Source organism: Prionailurus bengalensis, chromosome D1 (assembly GCF_016509475.1).
Source record: "Prionailurus bengalensis isolate Pbe53 chromosome D1, Fcat_Pben_1.1_paternal_pri, whole genome shotgun sequence".
Classification (NCBI taxonomy): domain Eukaryota; kingdom Metazoa; phylum Chordata; class Mammalia; order Carnivora; family Felidae; genus Prionailurus; species Prionailurus bengalensis.
This window is the reverse complement of record NC_057346.1, coordinates 72999736-73018110: the sequence shown is the minus strand read 5'-3', so window position 1 is coordinate 73018110 and position 18375 is coordinate 72999736. Positions and strand designations below refer to the sequence as shown.

Genomic DNA, 18375 nt, shown 5'->3' with positions numbered 1-18375 from the left:
AAATGTTTCTACAACCAATGTCAAAGAAATGAAAAGCATCCTAATTGGTAAGGAAGAAGTGAAACTTTTACTATTTGTAGATGATATGATACTGTATATAGAAAACCCTAAAAACTCCATGAAAAACTATTAGAACTGATTAAATGAATTTAGTAAAATCATAGGATACAAAATTAATGTATAGAAATCTGTTGCATTTCTACACACTAATAATGAAGTAGCAGAAAGAGAAATTAAAAAAATAACCTCCTTTACAGTGGCACCAAAAATAGTCAAATATCTAACATTAAATAAACTTAACCAAGGAAGTGAAAGGTCTATACTCTGAAACTATAAAACACTGATGAAAGGGATTCAACAAGGCACACAACAAGTGGAAAGATACTCCATGCTCATGAATTGGAAGAACCAGTATCATTAAAATGTTCACCACCCAAAGCAACCTGTAGATTTAATGCAACCCCTATCAAAATACCAGCATTTTTCATAGAACTAGAACAAATAATACCAAAATTTTTACGGAACTACAAAAGACCCCGAATAGCCAAAGCAATTTTGAGAAAGAAGAACAAAATTGGAGGTATCACACTCCCAGATTTCAAGATATACTACAAAGCTGTAGTAAGCAAAACAGTATGGTACAGGCATAAAAATAGACACATAGATCAATGGAACAGAATAGAGAGCCCAGAAATAAACCCTCACTTATATGATCAATTAATCTATGATGAAGGAAGCAAGAATATACAGTGGGGAAAAGGCAGTCTCTTCAACAAATGGCATTGGGAAAACTGGACAGTTACATGCAGAAGAATGAAAGTGGACAACTTTCTTACACCGTACACAAAAATAAAACTCCTAAATGTGATACCTGAAGCCATGAAACTCCTAGAAGAACTCATTGGGATTAGTCATTGTAGCTTTTAGGTGGCATCAAATTTGTTCCACATGCGAAAGCTCTGTGATCTGTCATTCTGTTCTTCTAAAAGGAGAGAAGCAACAATAGGTCAATACAGGTCATGTGTGTCTTATCTGTTCAGGTAAACTCAATTTTATAGGCCAGTGGTTCACATTGTCAGTAGCGTTGACATCACCTTGGAACTTGTTAGAAATGCAGATTCTTGGGCTCACCCCTTCCCTACTGAATCAGAAAGTCTGGGACGGGGCCCAGAAACCCATGTTTTAACAAGCTCACCAGGTATTTCTGATGAACACTGAAGATTGAAACTATGATATAGGAGCTATACCATATTATATTGTAGAATATCATACTGTGCTGTAGTTACGCTATATGATACTCTGAAATCATCTTCTAACTGGGAAACATATTTTCAGCCATCTTCATGATCAATAATTGTCTTTAAAAGGGTAAAAATAATGGATAAACTGATCAAGAAGTAGGATGAAAGGGGTGCCTGGGTGCCTCAGTCAGTTAAGTGTCCGACTCTTCATGTTGGCTCAGGTCATGATCTCATGGGTTCCTGAGATCTAGCCCCTCTTCGGGCTCTGTGCTTGGGATTCTCTCTCTCCCTCTGCCCTTCCCCTGCTCGTGCATGCTCACTTACTCTCTCTTGAAATAATAAATAAACTTTAAAAGAAGTAGGATAAAAGTACAGCCTACTGGCAATATTATGTCCGGTTGTGTAGATATTGCTTTCTCATTCATTGTATTGCTCCTTCTTTAAATCTTATTTCATATAAGTCTGTATCTCTGAGAGGTAGAAAATGAAATTGGTGTGATATCATGAAGAAAAATGGAATTCAGGACTGCTTTCTCAGTTTAATGACGAGTTCAGGTGATGATGTTAGGGAAGAGAAGCTGATGAGGGAAGAAGAAAGGTTCTTGTGTGGTTTCAAATGTAGTCTTCTGGATTCAGATTTTATTTCAGTTTCTGTACCTAGCATATTATCCCTTATCTGAGGGTACATAACATATATTACTGGGTGATGAACCAAATTCAATACGGGAAACAAAGCCCACAGCAACTGGGCTCTAAGAAGGTTAACATTTAATTGCCAAAGAAAATCTTGTATTCTTGTTAGTCATGGAGATCTAGAAGTGTTGAGGTGGCCTGGGCATAAGTGAATTTCCTAGTTGTTTAGGTGAACAGCCTCAGGTTTCTCTGGTGATGAACTTTAGTTTTTGTTAGCCTCACTTGCTCTGCCATTCCTGCTGTTTTGCAACAGGGCTTAAAAGTGCTTTAAGTGCTTGTGACCGTGGTAATGAATGAAAATGTCTTTCCAGCACTGAGAGGATTGCATTAGACTGAATAGTCACCTCACTTGTAAAAGCACTATTAGAGTGGGGCAGCTGTAAGTAAGGATAACGATTTGTGTCCACTGCTTATTTACTGAAAATTGTCAATGTATTATTTATTGAGAGCTCTCCAGACAGTGCTTGTCAGAATAAAAATGTCAGCTCTGAGCAAAATGTTATAATACATAATAAAAATGCTAGGTATGCATTTTAGGGAGACAACTAATTAGACCTGCTTTTTCTTAAGGAAGGGGTAGTAAAAATGTCTAATATTGTGGATTTCTCCATTTGTATAACTCCTTTCTTTTCCCCCTGCTCAGCTCAATATTTGGTTTAGCAACTTACCATCCCTGAGAAATAATTTGAACAACTTTGTATTGTTGCCATTAGACACCTCAAGTAGTGAGGAGGCTTGCTAAAGGAGGAAGAGCCTGGCTTGTGATCCCACAGTGAGCAGCTGCCCTCACCTCCATGTTTTGTCTGAAATTAGAAGATGTCACTTCCTCCCTGAGCAGTGCTCGTGGAAAACTGCCTCCAGTGTAAACAACATAAAATTATTAAGCTTATTCCTCAGCCGTGCTAATTAACCCCAAACAAATTTCACATTAAGGAAACAGAATTCAATCAATGTAAATGTTATTGCTGTGTATTACTGTAAGCAATAATATAGTGGCTAAAATAATTAATTATTTTGGATTTTTTTTTAAAGAAAGTATTCTTTTTTATAGTGTTGCAAAATATTTTGTGCATTTTCTTCCCCCTTTCTTCGGCCTTCCCTGGCACAGAATATAAAAGACGCATCTGGTAAAGCATGGGTAATACGCAGTTGTGTTTTTACGGGAAGGGAAAAATGTATTTTGGAGTGCCTCAGGTTTACTTAGTCTAATGTTCTCATTGGCAATACATATGCAGATTTTATCTCCTCCTACCTATTGTAGTTCACTACTCATTGTAGCAATTTCCTATTTTTTTCTTCCTACCAGTCTTAAATAAAAATGCATGTCGTGATGGTGGTGGTGGTAGGAAAGATAAAAAAGGATAGTTACATATAGTCCACTTCTGAGAAAAAAATGGAATGCTATTTTGCTGTATTTCAGGTTTGGGAAAGCAATCACCAATAAAGATTTTTTTTCCTTTTTTTTTTTTTTTTTAATCTGGGCTTATATAGGAAGTCCAATTATCCTCTTCAGGATAATTTTCTTACTTTTTTTGAAAACAACCATATTTCTAAATAATTGCTTGTTTGTGCTTGTGATAACTTTGGATAAAATTTATCGTTATCATCATCTTCATCATCCCTGAAGACCTTTAAAGACATGAAGTGCAGAAGCCAGACAACATGTAACTTGATTTTTCATGCAGTAAAATGCATATTTGATTAATATGGAATTATTTATCATTAGAGGTGGCATATTCTGTAGCATATGGAGCACAAATCAAATAGGATTTATATTAAGGTTATTCTGAGATATGATGTATCTTTTAATCAATATATACTAGCAAGTATTAAATTAACTTTGAAATTTAAAGTAAATTTAACAAAATGGTAACGTAATAAAATAAAATGTTCTTTCCACAGATTTAACACCAACCATTTCTTTGTAATTTTGTCATCATCTAGCAAATGTCAAAACCTCTGTCTTTCTCTACCCCCAATTAGTTCGGTGTCCTATTTCATGGCTACTCTTAATTCCTTACTCTTCTCTATTTAAATTCTATCTTCATCTTGATGGGAGTATTAATATTTTCATCATAACTTAAATACCTAACAAGCAATTTGTTACTGAACATTTACAGTGATGCCAAAACTAATAATGAGAACATAAGTGTTCCAAGAAGTAGCTGGGGCATGCCACTAAAAAAGTAAAAATTAATAAAAGTGAATTTTTATAATGTAGTTGAGAAGAAATTAAAATTTTATGGAAGGACTATTTTAAGGTAACATCTGAATGTAGCGTTTATTTGATTAGATATTTTGGTTTCAACCGATTTGTTTCAGATGTTTGTTTATATTTTGGGCTATTTCTTTAGCTTCTATAGCCAGAGAGTTATTTTCTTTTTGCTTCCTTGGACATTTGTTTTTACCTTTCCAAACAGAAAACAACTTTAGATTTCATTTATCTGCATACTTAGGAAGTTGATCATGTACCAAAGATTACAAGATACTACATTCAATAATATAAAAATGACATAAAATTTATACAATGAAGAATTTGTATTGAATATTTCTATACATTTTAGATGTTTATGTCTCTAGGTATATTTAGAGCAAAAGCTTTAAATGATATACATGCGATAGCAAAGAATATAGGATGGTTAAATATGATCACTGGCACTTGGATAGCCCTCTGGCCGTCAAGACACTTAGAAAATATTAAACTGTACAATTTCCATGATTAATATTTCTGGACTTTAAAGTTACACTATAATAACAAACCAAAAAAATGCAATAAAATTCTAAAATAAGGGTCCTAGTTACAAGAACCTGTATTAGTATATTTTCAAATGAGATGCAAAGGGTTTGCATCCAGTACTTTATTCCCTTTAAGACTATAATTGACAAACTGCAGTAATCATGCTTTTATGTGTTTTTCTCCCTCTACTGAATTCATTTAAAAAAAATGAAAGTAAAAAAGGTAAAAAGAGACTCCAGAATTTTGAAACCCAGTGGTCCTGAAGTGATGGGAAAATAGCCAAGGTGTCACAGCTAATTTCTGACCCTGTTTTATGAGTTCTGCTGTTCCTTATTCCCCTGTCAGCCTGGGAATCCCTGAGGCTGTGCAAACTGGCTGAACATCACTCAATCCGAGTTTTATATCCCCTTTTAATAATGTTGAGTCTATTCTGTCCAACTTTGATTCAGACAACCTGCTTGTCTTGAAAAAGTGATATATTTAATCAGTGGCTCTGTCTCCAGCATAGCTCCCACTGCGTGTGACTAGAGCCGAGAGTAGTGCAGTGGTCTGTCACTTCTGTTTGAATGGGTAATGTGGAGCCCATCAGCTGAAAAGACAGGAGCTGGAACTGCTTGTTAGGACACATGATCAAAAGCCACTCTCTGCTTTCTGCCAATCAAACCTCATGTCGCCTTGTGGGGCAGACATTAAATAGATTTTTTTTTTCTGTCTTACACTGTGGGCACTTTGCCAGTTTGACATGTGAACTGTTACAAAAGATAGCAGAGTTTCGACCGCTTGCTGACTGCTTTAAAATATTACTGAACACTTGTTGTCAAAATGAAATATTCATAATGCTATATTATGATAAATTCTTTGAAGTATTTTTTGGTGCCTTTATCTTGTAATTTTTGTAGATTTTTTTTTCCCTTTTTGCTAGGACAGAAGAAACAATAGACAATTGCTTCTTGGGTGAAAGTAAGGGAGACAAAACCCTATAAACTGATTCAATTGCAAAGCCAACACAACTGTATGACAAATAGTTTTGAATCATATAATGATTGCTTTGTGAAAATAACATTAGTGAATTAAATGTTATTTTACATTCTCTTTCCTCTGCTTTAAAAATTATTTACTTCTTCTCAGTCAGGATAGGAGAGTGGTTTTAGTATTATATGTTAGCCAAACACATGAAAAGCTTTATTTTGAAATTTAATTCAGGATCTTATTCCTTCTGCTTATTGAGAAGATGGACAGATTTCCAAATTCTAATACCTTCTCTGATTTGCAACTGTCCTGATGAGTATTTTTTGCTGTGCGTTTTCTTTTCATCATCCTTTGAATTATCTCCCATTATATCACAACTTCATTTTGTACCCATAGCGACCAAATAATGATGGTGGCATAGACCTAACTTCTAAGCTTTTTAAGAGAAGAATGAGTACCTAAAGTTCTTCTGAGTTAAAAGGCCATCGGATTTGGCATTTGCTATAATTTCCAAACACCCAGAGAACTGTTCTAAAGCTGTGAAATCTTACTTGGTGCTTTGATATCTCCAAACTTGCCACTTGGTACTTGCTGTTTCTTCTCTAATGATCATTTTAAAAGGAGTTAAACATTTTCACCAAAACATACCATGGCAATCTAGTGGAACTCATTTAAACAGTGAGCTACACATAAACAGCTGCTCCTTCAATAAGCCATTCTTTATAATACCCTTATTACCTTCTAGTGTCTCAAATTCTGATTAGTCAACAGTGCTGATTGCTGCACGGCATTCCGTTGCCCATCTTCCTTCTGCTCAGCTGCTCATGTCTTAGTTGTTATTTGATTACAACACAACTTGTGCATTGTTTCTCCAAGTTGCTCTTCATATTGTGTCTTAAAAACTCTGAATTACCCCGGAGAAACTGGGATGGTGTGAGAGTGACTTTCTTTACACACATTAAAAATATCAGAATAAAGCATGGCAAAAGAAATGCAACTGTGGAACACTCAGATTGGAAAGGATATTTGCGACTTAAAACTCAGCACTTGCGATCATATTATGAAACAGATTAAGTATGTGGTAGTATTTTAAAACGCATTATAGTACTTTACAAATGTAAAGAGTTGTAAAATTGTTATATTATGGTTATTAAATTTCAGCCAGATATAAAGTTCTGGAAGAGGTAATTATGTATGTAGAACTCCACAGGAAGGGCCTAAAGGACCTTCATCTTTGCCCCAGGACTAGATAATTTTAGTCCAATTACTATGCAGCACCAATGATGCCCCACTAAATAGGACAAGCATGTTGGTAGTTTAAGTTATGATGAAATAAGTAAGGGTGGGAAAAATCTCTATAATGAAGTTTGAATCTCAGCTATTCCTTTGTTGTGACCCCCTGGAATCTACTCTTGGTGAGTAGGAAATGCTGACACACTAGAAATGCAACCCCAGTAAAGGCCCTAAATCTGTCATTGTGCTCTGGAGTCTGCTCTGAAAATAGCAAAGCTCTTTTGGTAAATTAAAATCGGTGTGAATGGGAACAGATGTTGACACGCTTTACTTTATCTTCAGGGATGCCAGTTAAGGAGGAGAGGGTCAGCAAGGCTAGATGTAGGAAATACAGTGACTGTGCAAACTTGTTCTGTAAAGGGAATTCTGTTTTGTGATATTAGTCAGTAGAATTGTATTTATCTTTGGTAATCCAGGTAAGAATTATGCCCACATTATCTAGAGGAAAAACGAAGGAGATGGTATTTATTTCTGGGAAAGCTATCTCTTTGTGATGTTCCCTTCTGGTTGTATCTTTCCTTCATCAAACTGCTTTGGCTATAAACTGTCTCGGGCTACTATTAGGTTTTACTTTCCAACATTATTTTGGTGTAGGTTCCTAAAGTATTTGTTGAACGCTAATGCTACCGTAGTCTTTGTACTGATATTTGTCAAAAATAATGAAAATGGTTTATGTTCTAAAAATGTACAATTTATCAAATAGCTTGTATAGTCAATTTAAATAAGTCTCGTGGAAGTTTCAGTCTTGATTTGAAAAAATAGCATAGGATGAATTTATTTATAAGAACCTTAATAGTTTCTCTCAATTCCTTTTACATTTTAGATTACCTTATAATTTTCTAAATCTACATGAACAATAATGATCAATTTTGTCAGTATTATTCACACCTTTTATTAATTTAACATAGATGAATAAATGTGAATGTTGTGAAGAGTTGATTGGGAATAGATTTTAAATCTGACAGTTAGATTACAGGGTACCTAAGAAAAAATGGCTCTTTCACTAGATACCTAGTAATTTAATTCTTGTTTGAAATTATTATAATTTATTACAGTGTGTGGGTCCTAATGAATGTCTACTATTAAATGAAAAGGAGAAATTGAAATTAAGATTATGAAATTCTTTTAACTCATATCTTAAAATCCTCTTAAACAATTCAGAAGACATTAATAAGCTATGTGGGTTTCTTTCCATATTCTGTAATGGCAAATCAAAACATTTTTTTCAGCATTTAAAGATTCTTAAAAATGCTGAATGCCATTACACCTCAAAGCATACAATCTTAGAATTTTATAAAATGGTAGTAGCCATTATAACAGTATTAAAATTGGCAACTCCATTTAAATATTTATTTGGATTATACATAGACTTTTCTAGCATTCGAGTTTTCCAGAAATAACTATGATTTCTTCGTGTTAAACATTTAATGTAGGACAATTTGAGATTTCATAAAGCTGTAAACTATACCAGATTAACACTTAAAATTTTCCGAATATTAGGGAGACTTTTAAAGTGTGAGTAAAAATTTATAAATAAAATAAAGATGTCCAAATGCCCACAGGCATTCGACGTTGTCACTTACCCCTAGATCTAAGTAAAACCTGTCATGCACACAAAATGAAGATCAGGTCTCTGAAAAATAATAATTCCTGGACAAAAGCAACGAGTGTATGACAATTTTTCTATTCTGATAGATTATCTGAAGTGTGTATTTGAAAGGCCCAATGAGAGTCTTCCCTGGCAAGAAGCCCCTCTCTTACAATTTGACCATGCGTACTTGAGAATCATTTAAGAAAGAAAATCAGATTGACTCCCACTTTGAATTTCAAGCTGTCAGTATGCTTACCTACAACCCCTAGAGTTTTGTTTCCTAATTTCTAGAGTTTTTTTTCTATTGAGGCTACTCTAATGCATGTATAAGCTACTAATTAGTTCATATAGACGGAGAAGAAATTAAGCAAGTTGGTGATGAGTTTACATTTGATTACAGAGAAAACCGTGCTCTAGGTTTTTGACAGTCTCAGAACAATGCTAGCTTAGAGAGTAGGGACTGGCAGTCTCTCACTGTGATGACCCACCCCCCCCAACCAACTGGGAATATAAGAAATAAAATGTAACTTCTTCAGGGAGTGGCTATTTGCCTAGATTTTTGTTTGTTGGACGGATTTTCAAAAGATTTCCTGTGAGGCTGCGGAGCTTTGCCCTTAGGCCTGTAAGTCACAACTCCATTCTTCTCCTTTGTCATAAAACTCTCCATCTCCCTCCCTCCTACTCCCACCCCCACTTAAGGAAGTATTGCCAAAAGAATGTAGTGAGAGTGCTAGCTGGAAAGGTGATTTGTGGCCTCTGATAATCTGATCGTTGAGCTCAAGTTAGCTCAGGCGTCTGAAAGAAATCAAGGGCAGACATAAGTAGGGCAATACCCTTTTAGTAATGATCCCTCATCTCTTTTTAAAATGTGTGTAGTACGCAGTTGTTAAATGAGGAAACAATTGGATAGAATTTATTCTGCCTAACTTTCTATAAATATAACATTTTCTCAACTATCAGTAATGTCCACGTGGTTACTGTTTATCACAGTAACTGGTTCCAACAGTTAAATTCCGGTGTCTCTCATCTACTATTACAAAAGGGTAAAAACTGGCCAACTGCATCAACAAAATACAACTTTCTCTTATTCGGTTTGAGCGCATGATGGTTGTGCTATGGAAAACTGCTTCTTTAAAATGTTTTTGCTCATTGTGATGAAGTAACTTTAAGATATTAAGGTTAAAGAGTATTGGCAATTTACAGAACCCTACCTACTGTTATATTTAATTAGATTTTTTTTCCTCCTTTGTGCCTATTTAAACTCTAAATGAAAGATGGAAATATGTTTGCTCTAACATATTTGATGTGATTGAGATGAGATTAAGCGGTTTAAATGATTTAAAAATTATATTTACTTTAGTGCAATCTGTTAGGTTCAGTGCTGATCTGTCTTTTGGTTTGCTTTGTGGTACAGCAAACCAAGCACTGAGGGTTAAATTATTCAGCACATGGGTAGGGTTAAAAATCTAGGTTCCCTCTCTCCTTCCCAGTTACTGAATTCTTCAGTCAAAGTTAAATTTGCTGTTCAGACATTAGCTGTACTTCTTAGCAATGACCTTGTGGGGTAGAGAAGCATGGCACAGTGGCACTTTCCAGCTGTATTCAGCCTATCCGTCGGGGTATAATCATGCTCAGTCCCAGCACCGCAGGCTTGGACATATGTTGAGTTTTATTTCTTTCTTCTGACATTAATCCTATTCACCAGCTGTTCTGCCAGCTGCCATTCTTCAGCTTAGAGATTACATTTTGGGGGATACCAACAAAGGTCTAGTTGACCACTGCTTTCTTTTTCTTTTTTTTCCCCCCTTATTCTTTAGAAATGATTGGATCTGGGGGTTAAGAGAACTCAATCTTTTCCCACTATCACCTCACTTTTCTTTGCATCCTAGACATTAACATGATTTATGATCACTTTCAGTATGTTGTAGATAAGCCTTCCAAAGAGCCAGATTACCACCTTACTTATAAATCCCCTCTCCATAAAAAGGTTTTAAGTTTACATTGAAGGCTATAATTAATGTTTCTTATGCTACTATATAAACAACATTAATTAGTGACAAATTCTTTTGATCTCCTAAAACATATTCCAGCTGAAAATATGCTTTCGGTTCTTCTTCTTTTTTTTTTCCCTGCAGGTTTGAGAGCATATCTCTGTTAAGATGATACTTTTTTTCCTGAGCTATGGTTTAACTAATCTTGTTTGAATGGGCTATTAAATCTCTGTTACACTCATAATATATACTAATAAGTAGTATAGATTTCTCACTTCGTATTCCAGATGATCTGTCCATAAGCAGGATGTTAAACATCTGTAGTTTAAGCCTTCTGGGACTAACAAATGCATTAATGCCAGAAAGAAATGCGGCCTGGATGATAAGGTCATAGACCATGTGGTAAAGAAGCATCCCTAATATTATCAAGTCTGAGTATTCTCTTCATTGTTAATCCTTCCATTTTCATAAAGGCAAAAAAAAAAAACTAATAGATTTAAGTTGTAATCATTTACAGTACATGTTTATTACATTAATACCAACAAATACACAAAATCCCTTATGTGTTATAATTCTCCCAGCTGATATTTTAAAGTCATCCCATCGGCCTCACAATAGCATTCTCTTAGCCTTTCATTTACCTCAGAAGGTAACATCAGTAGGTGTTTGTTTATTAGCAACATTCTGCCTTTATCTTTTTAACTTTGTGGCATATGTAGGTCATATATAATGGTAAGGAATTCAGTTTAAATAACACCTTTAGGCTGGAGTCACTAGAATTAAGAACGCCTTACTGACTTCAAAAAACAAAAATAAAAACTAATGGTGTGTTTTAGAAGATAGATTTGTTTGCTTGTTTTTTCATTATTTCCTTTACCCATCTGTGTGTCTGTCCATCCATCCATGCATGCATCCACTCATCCATTCATTCATTCACTCATTCATTCATCCCATTGAGCAGGATATTACTTATTGAGCCACATAACAGAAAACACAGCATCTTGTATGTTACCAGACAGTGCAACTCCTTGTATATGTAGCAATCTATAGAAAAATGACAGGAAGTTTATAAGTTGCTTGCTGAAAAACCTATTGATTCCATACTACCCCTCATTTCTTCCCCCAAAGCTCTGACAGTAGTGAACCCCGTTTACTAAATATGGACATTCTATTTATAGAAATATTCATATTTTTATTGGTGGCCAAAGCACTGCTTATAGGAAAACCTACAGGTGACTAATAGGAGTTGCTCACTAAGTGGAATAATGAATAGTATTAGGTGTCAATTAAATCAAGCTTCCCCGAGGTGCAGGTGCTCCACAATGTACTGACACATTTCAAGTAGCAGTGCCACTTCACCCATGCATATGAACAAGCACATTTGCATATTAAAAAGCTGAAAATTATTTAACTGAAGCAAAAGTCTTTTAGAGATGATGGAGGTTATTAAAACTGTTGACAAGAAAGAAGGTAATTGCCTGAAAATGAGAGATGACATTCTGCTATACACAGGGAACGTTGTTTTTGTTGTATTGTGCAGCAGTGCCTGGGTGTATAACCTATTACATTGAGATTGCTCCTATGCAATTAGACCCTTTTTGTCCTCACTTCAATAAGGCTATGATTATGAAGGATTGAAGAACACTTGGCATATTGAATGTCTGTTGTTTTTATAACTTCGTCAGAAATGACAAAACACGTTTTGTGTCCTGTTTTTTCTTTGTAGGCTTATTGATTCTGTGATTATAATATTCATAAAAGACAATGTGTTCATGGTTGAGCACTCTGTCATTTATACAGGTTTTATTTTTTTCTGTCTCAGCATAGTATTTGTTTGAATGCCAAGGTGTTAGTCATAAGATGAGCATATTTTTTAAAGTAAAAGATGAATAGGTGAGAAGTTTATCATGCTAATAATCCCAAATATTACTATTAAAAGTGTCACAAAAATGGATGATTTCGTAAGTTTCAATTGGAAATAATTCACCAAGTAAGAAAACTTGAAAGATATTTTATTTTCTCTTTCATTATGAGCTGTTTATTTTCACTCAGATTTTTGAGAGATCTTGCTGTGTTTGTCAGAAGTGAAGACTCATGGTCCTAGAGGAAGGCACTTTCTTGATACTATAAGAGACTGTGCGTCTGGGTTGACTTGCTCCATTCTGTAGGTAGTGACAGAAACAAGTACACTGAATATGGCTATTGAAACTGAAACATTGCAAATCATTGCAGGTGTAGGAAATTTCAGGTTTTGTGCTTTATTAAAACAGTGCTTGTTAAAAGATTTTATATCTAGTCACCCTAATTAGGCTTCAGCTCCCAGCAGAGCCATTCTGGCAATGCATGAAGTCCATTTCCATCATTACACTCTTTCCTTGAAGATGAGTATTGGTGTTCTTTGGGATATAGCCAGTATAGAGTTTCAGCTGGACTTTTAGGCCCATGAAATTTCCCATTTTCCTGGTGGGCCAATCAGCTTCTGGTTTTATTTCAGACATGGATTTAAAGCCAGGACTGGTTTGTCAGAGGCAGAATGGAAAGGATCTGAATAAAGCCCAAATGTACCCAGAAAGTTTTCTAGGGGGTTTGTCATTTAACGTGCTCTTTTATTCTTTGATTCAGATGCATCTGGGCTTTAGTAAAGTGAAGAGGCACACCTAGGGTTTTTGTTAGCAGCTGTCTAGTGATTTATCTAATCTGACATGTTCATTTCTTTAAGTTGAAGGAGGAAAATGTCTTTAGGCATAGCAATCTGACTCTTGATTAAAAAGATAAAAGTGAGATACCCGAGTTCTTTTCGAACTCACATTATTTACTGCCTGCTGAAAACCTTAGCTATTTAAAAGATGAAACTCCTGACCTACCCATGCTCAAAGAGAAGATTTTACAAGCCTCCAAAGTATGCCAAACTTGTTACTTCACATATACAGATTGCATACTCTGCACCTCAGTTTCCATTCAAGCAGCCTGGTTGTTGGATGAAATAAAATGATTTTTACTCCAATCGCTGTTAGGTGATCTTGTTTAAAAATGTTGAGAACAGTCTTAACCTTACTTCATGTAACTGATTTTAGGAGGCAGTAATAATGGTTTTTAACTATATGAATAGTTAGTGAAAACTATTTTCTTGGTTGATTAAAATTTTTGTTTTAATTCTTACAATTTGTTTTGGTGCTATTACTTAAATTTTTTCCTCAATAAACCCATTGAGAGAAAGATATTTAAAGGTAAGAATTCATTATAATATTTTATCTGACCTTTAAATAAACATCAGTTTGTGGGTTGAAATTTTAAAAAGCAAAGGTAAAAAATTAGCTTTCATTTTAATTTGTAGAAAATTATACTTTGGATTAATTCATGTTAAATATGATTTGTTTAATAGAGACAGAAATAAGTATGAGACAAATTAGAATTGTGGATTTCTGGATGTGCTCTGGAAAAGAAAGTATTGTATAAAATACTTCCCCTTTGTCAAAGGATAGCTTCTATATGGAGACATTCTATTGCACTGGGGAATCAGAATGTACTTTATGAACTATTATGACATTTCACTGCCTGGTATACCATTGAAAACCTTCATAGCCTTACATATAGTATATGATTAATAATGTTTCTTAAAATATGAATAAATGAATGAATGAGCCCTAGAATATCTTACTCGAAGGTGTGTAGGAATATAACATTTCTTAGAAAGGTTTGCAGAAAATTCCAGCTTAAGTCATATCTACTCTCTCCACTTTGATATCCATTTGTGACAACTACTCTTTCATATACTTACTATATCTAATGCCCAAACTAGCAACGCCAACACGCCATTTTGTTATGAGGTTGGGAATGGTAAAATGGGACTAGAAAATGTATCAAGTGAACAGGCACACCAGGGTTTGTGGACCGAGACAAGATGAAGTATTTAGGGGGCTGATCCATAAGAGGATAACTTTGTAAATTCACATAGGTTGGTAGACTAGGCCTTAGCATAGTCCTGATTTGAGCAAGGCTTTGAAGAAATCGGGTATTTTGGGAAGGCAATCTTCTGAATCAGAGCCATTCCAGGGAACATTGGACCCTTGGGAAATTTCACTGTACTTCTGTCTTTTCTCTGCTGTCTCCCCTGAACATTTTTTAGGTAAAATCCAGCTAATGAATAACCAGTGTAACCCTAAAGTTTGAAAGGCAGCATGAAGCCTGCAGGGTATATATAAAGGTGAGGGAGACACCCAAGCTTTGGAAGCTTGGCTCAGTTTCTCCCCTTCTCTTTTTAGTGCAAATTCAATGTACTTGAGCTTTAAGATATCATTTGTTTGTTTTTGAGCTTCAAGACATTTTAAATTTCATTTGCAATGCATCCGTCTTCTTCCCTGCTCACTATTTCAGAATCAGTGGGAAACTCAGGAACCCTCTGACAGTACCCAAGGCCTTACAAAGCTTCTATGTGTGGAGGGTCAAATGTATAATGGTTTTATTTTATATAAATGGATACACCAGGAATTCTCTAGGTCTTATTTTGTTAGTTTAATGATGCTCTCATTGTACCTAGTACTGTAGTTTACAGTTTGTGAAGAGCTTTCACACATATTATTTGAGTCTAATAAAAACTTTTAGTGGAAAGAAGAGGAGGCTTTGTTCTTACCTTATTCTAGAAGTGAGGAAATTAATGATTAATATGTTGAATATCTATAAATGGGAAGCTGAAGTAAAAATTCAGGTTACTTAGTAACCTTTCTTTCTATTCTTCCATGTTGCCATTCAACATGACAAGTATGATGTCCAGGTAGAGTAGTTGGGTGTAATGTGACCCTCTGCTTAAGCTGTGTCTTGCATTACAGGTTCTTCTGATTAGGACTGGGTAAACTCATTGGCCTATGCTTTATTTGAGCATTGCTAATTTGTCTTCAAGGTGGGAGGTGGTTCTTTTAGGACAGGAATAGTCAGTTTAGGAGGAGAGTGTGTGTGTGTGCCAGAGAGAGACAGAAAGAGAGAAAGAGAGAGAGGAGATGTAAAAGAAGGAGAGATGGAAAGAGATGGTATAACACACTATAGCATGTCCCTTTGCCTCCAAATTCTGAATCAAATAATCTGCACTTGAGTGACTTATTTCATCAGAATAACAAGTTTACATTTCACAGATTCATCTACATGACCATATCAACAATAGCAACAAGTACATTTCTATTTTCATGTTGCTTGAAACACTCTCAAATTTTGATTTTGATTTTTCATAATAATCATTTTTTTTGTTAAAGAAGAACCTTATAATATAGAAAATTTCCAAAATTACACAGAAGTAGAGAATATAAGAGCCCTTATGCACCCATAATGTACCTTCAAAAATTACCAATACTTGCCTTTCTCACTTCATCTAGCCCATCATTTTTTTTTAGGCTTGTTTAAAGTTTAATTTTAAAATTCTAAATTATGAAATAAGTGAAACATACAGAAGATTAAATAGAGTAGACATCCAAATTTCTGCTGCCACTACTTAATAGATATTAACATTTCTCTTTTGTATTCTTTTATGATACATGAGCATGAAGCTGCAGTGATTGAAAAATGGTATATAGGGACAAAGCACAGGAAATAGGATGAGTATGATAAAAGCACTTTGCAATTTTTCAGAATATGCCTGCTAGCATTTCCCTTTTACAAGACAGCACTCTGCGTCACAATTCATGTAGCCCATTAATGCTTTATTGAACATATTGATCATCATATTAAAGATAGGAATATCTTAGTTAAGGCAATTTGACCTGCAGTTTGGTTTACAGGATTCTCCTGCCCTTGCTATTTACTAACAAGCTCTTCTGTCAGTTGTGCCTATTGGGAAGTCACTGACAGTTCACAAAAGGTCATCAGACTTTTGTTGTTGTCATTGCTTAGCCACAAGGCTAAGTTGCACTGATCCCAGGACATACTAAGATACTTTTATCTAGTGCCTTATTCTGACAATTACAGTGGGCCCTGAAAAGGAGTTTTCTTGTTAGAGAAGGAAACCCTCTTCAGAAGCACTAAATAAGACAATAACTGAAAGTTCTTTTTCCTTAAAAAAAAATCTATTAAATTAAGCTATATTTCAAGAAGCTCAATTTCTTAAATTTGTGAGTATTTTTATGTTGGAATAACACATTTTGCCATTTTGTAAGGCATGTAACAGAAAATGATTTATAATGTTATTATTCTACACCCAAATTTTGGTTATTCAGGAAAATCAAAGAATGGAAAATGCAAGCAAATGGATATTATTTATTGAAGGTTCATCAGAAAACTCATTATCTTTCATACCTATTGAAAATGTTCCCAAAGACTCTAGATAATTTTCCTGTCATAGCAGGTCAGTATAGGTAATATAAGCGAATATGTTTTTATTGATTTAGGATTAGACAACATCTCAGAGGTATCACTTAGTCTTTATAATCATCACATGATACAGCATGATGGAAACTGGGTGGATCATTCATTCATTCATTCATTCACAAATATTAATTGAGTTCCTGTTGTGTGCCAGGTACAATGCCAGGCACTAGAAAGTTGAGGAATACCCTGAACATTTTTTATTTTTAAATTTCTTCTTGAATGATTTTTTTCACAATTACTTTTTCCTATCAGTTTAATAATAATAATAAAAAACTGGTCAGTTACTGTTATGTTTGTTGTAGTTGAGTTAATTAAGATCTTATGTCATTTATTTTGTTTCTCATATTCAATGAAAGAAAACTGGAATGTATGGTTTATCTAAGGTCCAGTTAGCTTCACTTGACTTCACCTACCCTGCCAAACAGACCTTGGAATAATCTGTTCTGTATGACAGATTATAATTGAAGTAAATGATATGTACTTTTTAAATGTACATTAGATAGTGCTAATGGTCATAAATATGAAGTCGTAAGAAGGTATTTAGAGCTTAGGACATGTGTTTCATCATTACTTACAAATAATTTAAAATATTCAGCAAATTAAATGAGCACAGTGATAGGCACATGGGACAAAAATTGGAATAAAATACAACTTGACCAGAAGAGGCCCAGATGGGAAGCAGTAGGAAGTAAGTTTGATATGGATGTGGGGGCAGAGTCATACACGTGGACATCCATAGCAACTGTACTTCCTTACCACAGCACTTCTAACACAGTTCTGTATTTGCCTCATCATGTGCCTGTATTTCCTATTAATTGAAATTCAGCTGGGGTTGGCACCTTATTTGTTTAATTTACCTTTTACTCTCTAGAATCTAGCATGTTTCCTGGGACATCGGAGGTGATCAATAAATATCTGTTGGGTGAATTGTATTAATATAAAATAGTAAGTTCTATGATGGAAGCATGAATAAGGAGGAAGAGTATAGAATAAAGAATAGAAGAAAACAAAAACATTCTTCTTTAAAGTGTATAAGTTTGGTAATATTTCTATATGTAAATACAGTTAAAACTCGTTTTATTTGTATTCCTTCAGAACACTTTTAGCAGATATTTTTGCCTTTTGATTTGACAATGACATTTGCAAATTATGAAGTAATTCCTGAAGCAATAAAAACTAAATTATGTTCAGTTGAAAATAACCTAAATTTTATGAGAATTAATAACACATGTACTATAAATATAGTAACTCTGTTAATTAGATTATTTGATTAGCATGAACACCCAGTTCTCCACTACAATAGATACCAGAGGCAATTTGGTAGACTTGAGAGGGAGAGTATTTGTAGTCTTAGGTAATTGGAGTTAACATTTTAGGGTTGAAAATAACACTTATTTTTTGGTAAATATTAGCCTAAGAAGAAAAAAGCTTTCCATGTCATTACTAAATGTAAGCACATTATTTAAATATCGGCATTAGAAATTGTATAATTGCATTCTGAACTTGGTC

The 18375-nt window shown here is 34.6% G+C and overlaps 1 protein-coding gene across 15 annotated transcripts in view; it reads left to right on the top strand.

Moving 5' to 3' along the window:
* SOX6 (SRY-box transcription factor 6) overlaps positions 1–18375 on the top strand; it is a 619212-nt gene that overhangs the window by 299365 nt on the left and 301472 nt on the right. The gene's annotated exons all lie outside the window — the stretch shown is intronic.